Source organism: Oryzias melastigma, linkage group LG20 (assembly GCF_002922805.2).
Source record: "Oryzias melastigma strain HK-1 linkage group LG20, ASM292280v2, whole genome shotgun sequence".
Taxonomy (NCBI): Eukaryota; Metazoa; Chordata; class Actinopteri; order Beloniformes; family Adrianichthyidae; genus Oryzias; species Oryzias melastigma.
In genome coordinates this window covers 23,056,296-23,059,961 of record NC_050531.1, presented here as the reverse complement: position 1 = coordinate 23,059,961, position 3,666 = coordinate 23,056,296, and the positions used below count along the sequence as shown (strand labels likewise).

General features: G+C 48.9%; 1 long non-coding RNA gene across 2 annotated transcripts in view; it reads right to left on the bottom strand.

Moving 5' to 3' along the window:
* The window catches only part of LOC118600257, a 9,867-nt gene extending 9,355 nt beyond the window's left edge, over nt 1-512 (bottom strand). For both annotated transcript variants that reach the window (XR_004949868.1, XR_004949869.1), the window contains exon 1: nt 204-512. This is a non-coding gene — a long non-coding RNA (uncharacterized LOC118600257). The remainder of the gene's footprint in view (nt 1-203) is intronic.
* Nucleotides 513-3,666: the final 3,154 nt, after the last annotated feature.

The following is a 3,666-nucleotide window of genomic DNA, read 5'->3' as shown; positions in this document are numbered from 1 at the left end:
CGAGGAAAGAAGGAAACGTGATTCTGTGAGAGGAATGGACGCCGGAGAAACTTTACAAAACACTTTTAGATTCAGACTCTCCCGTCTTTTCACAATCAATTGCAGGAATCTCCAGCTGTTCTGACTTCAGGGGAACAGAATCAGACCCAAAAAGTGCAAAAACACTTTTCTCTGCTTTCATCACTTATTGTTCAAAAGGAAACCTCTTCTCCACGCTCCTGAAACCTCTTCTCCACGCTCGTGAAACCTCTTCTCCATGCTTGTGAAAGCTCTTCTCCACGCTCCTGAAAGCTCTTCTCCACGCTCGTGAAACCTCTTCTCCACGCTCCTGAAACCTCTTCTCCACGCTCCTGAAACCTCTTCTCCACGCTCCTGAAACCTCTTCTCCACGCTCGTGAAACCTCTTCTCCACGCTCCTGAAACCTCTTTTCCACGCTTGTGAAACCTCTTCTCCACGCTCCTGAAACCTCTTCTCCACGCTCCTGAAACCTCTTCTTCACGCTCGTGAAGTCTCATCTGCTCTAGCAAAACCTCTTCTCCACTTTGGTGAAACGTCTTCTCACTCGTGGGAGTATTCTTATGCTCCTGTGACCTCTCCTGCTCACCTTCGGCTCTTAAAACTAGTTCCACCCCCTCGTGGAGGACTGTGCGCTTTTGAAGCTTCTCTGTGTGAAACTCAACATTGAACTCAACATTATCAATTTCTAAACTGCTGAAGTAAAAACAAATCATTTTCGATGCTTGCAAAAAAATGAAAAAGAAGCAAACACATAATGCATGTTTAAATTAATTTTCTAAGAAAAGTGTTGGATCACATGTTTGGGAAACTCACACGGGTGCGCAGGAGAAGCTCCATGAGCGCACTGTCCTCCACGAGGGGGCAGAACTAGTTCAAGGAGCGTAAGAATACTTTCATAGGCGAGCAGGAGAGGTCACAGGAGCATAAGAATACTCCCACGAGTGCGGAGAAGAGGTTTCGCAAGAGCGGGGAAGAGGTTTCACCAGCACGCAGGAGTACAGGAGCGGGCGTGAAGACCGCTCTGCGCCCGTGGATTGATCTGAGATTTATAAACGCTTGTGGGGGACTTTTGGCAGAAATCGAACGCCGTAGTGGTCTGATTTCTGTCCAGATGTGTCACACTGAAACCTCCGCCTCCTCGGGAAAGATTCCCACTATGCATTCTACAGGAAACTGGCCCCTGAGCGATGGGACGTTTGGGACGCGGTGGAATTCCAGCGCTGCGGATCGGTGTGTGCATGTGTGCAGATTCCCAGCTGTCTGGCTCTTCATCAACCCCAGGGTCACATCTGACCCCTGAGTAACCCAAGGCGCTCGTTCTGAGTCAGCTGATCGTCCGTGCTGTTTCTGACCCTAAAACAGAGGAAACCAGAGAAGGCTCAGAATGACCTGATGACTCAGCACCAGAACTTTGGTTCTTTCTCTCATCTGGAACATTTTAAATGTGTGTCCAACATCAACATTACTCTGAAAATCAACAGGTTCTTTGCAAATTAGTAAAAAAAATACAGAAAAGTTTCATGCCGTTTGTAGCTGATTTGCAACATACCAATTAATCCAGGACTTAGTTTACTATCACCGTATTATTTAGATGCTTTAATGGATGATCCTTCACAACTCAAGGAAATAAACGAACGAACGTCTGGCTCACTGTGATTCAGAACTGAAACCTGAACTCTCCTGCAGGTTTTCCAGCATCCTGCGGGTAAAAACCATTTCCTGAAACCTTTTCACACCAAGCTGAACCAAAACATCAGCAGCTTGTGTTTTTGGAGTACAGAGGGGGGGGGGGTGCCTCCTTCTTCACTAACCCTCCAGCCTCTCATATGGAGGAGAAAGCCGGCCCAGATCCGGCACAGAGAGCGCTTTGTTTCCCTGCCGGAGTCAGACTGACAGACGTGCAGCATCTGGAGCAGTCAGGGTCGGCGGTGCCGGGTTTGAGCTGAAACCGAAGCCGTTTGAGCTGCAAACGTCTGCAGAGGTTCGTGATGAGAAAGTGGACGCCAACGTCAGCCGCCAAACCACAGAGATGCTGGCAGCTCGGCTCCTCGGCGGTTCCAGCCATGAGGCTGCTCTGCTGTCTCTGTTTTTGACGTTCGCCTGCTTTATATTGAATTTATGACTTTCAGAGCTCTGGACACGACATCGGATCAGGCAGACAGGATCTTCCGGAGAGCAGCAGCTGTGAGAAAGCTGATAAAAAACATTTTGTGTTTTGTTTCACCCGTCCGGAGCATGCTCAGTGTGCTCACATCTCTGACCCTAGAGACCCATAAAAATCGAGCGTCGTTCGTCTTCATCAATTCTTCACCTGCGGTTTCTGCTGCAGAGAGGAACACACATTCAGTCTGAGCTGTTTTCTGCCGTTGCCATGGTTACGGCTGCAGACCTAACTTCTCTCATTAACAGGCAGTTCGGTTCTCTGACCTCAGCGGAGGAGAGAAGCTGCAGAGCAAAAAGAAAACTCGGCTCTTCTTCCTCGCTGGAACCCTCCTCTGCCTCGGTCGCAGGAGGACGTTTCAGCGGCGGCGTGATTCATTAGCTGCAGCAGCAATAATCCATCAGGAAACTCCATCTGTGTCCAGCAGAACGCCGGCCTCATTCATCAGCGAGAACAATCCTCCTGTCCTGGCAGCAGATGATGCAGAAATGAGCTTTTCTGGTTTGGATCAGACCACCTCTGTCGTTCTTACATGACAAGCTCACGAGATCCTTCTCAGCTGAGAGGATAACAGGCTGCAGGGGCTGAAGCTTTGGATGAAGATCTGTCCATCCATGATGTCAGAGATCCAAACTTCCAGGTGGACCTGCAGCTTTTTGGAGTGTGGGAACAAAGAAGAGTGGAATCTCCTCCGTTTGAAGGAAAGCTTGAAATGTTCTTCAGGTGGGGGTCAGCAGGGCCTGGGGGGTGTAACGTTACACCAACAGTTAGTGTGACCTGCTGAGCTCTGAACTCCTCTGTGTGAACTGCAGATCAAACCCTGATGTTCAGATGAGCTGAGCCCCAGAGAAGTTGGAGAAGAAATGAGGAAAGTGACCGAAAGGAATCAGAGATTTCAAACTGAAAGTTTTTTTGATGGCCGTGGAAGCTCCATCAAGTGTTACGTCAGAGCAGGAGACCCTGATAGGGTTAGGAGCCCGGTAATCACTGCAGACTTCACACTTCCTCTGGTTGAAGACTGACAGAAAAGGGCAGGTCAGAGGCGTCGCCGGTGATGCTTAAACACAAAATCTTAAACGTACCTTTAACACGATAATTCCAGTAGATTTTGAGGAAGAAAAGCGGCATGATCTTTTCTCCTTCACAATCCACTGGAATTATTGTGTTGAAGGTTGCAAAGATACAGTAAATCAAAGAACACTAAAAGGATTAAAAGTTGTCAAGTCTATTGTGGAGGCGTGGCTTGGCTCTTCCACGAAAGGCCCTTTCTGCCTCCAGCTGATTCTGAACGAACTTCCTGATCTGCAACAGAATTTCTGCAGCTTTATCTGCATCTTTGGAGAAAGGGTTGGGAATTTCTTCAAAGACGGAGTGAAAGCCTTTGAAGGTTCGTGGATGAAGACATCCTCGTCTCCACGCCCAGACTCCAGCGGGCCTTTTGAAGCTGCTGTGATCAGAGGAGCGGCGGCGGCGGCGGCGGCAGCAG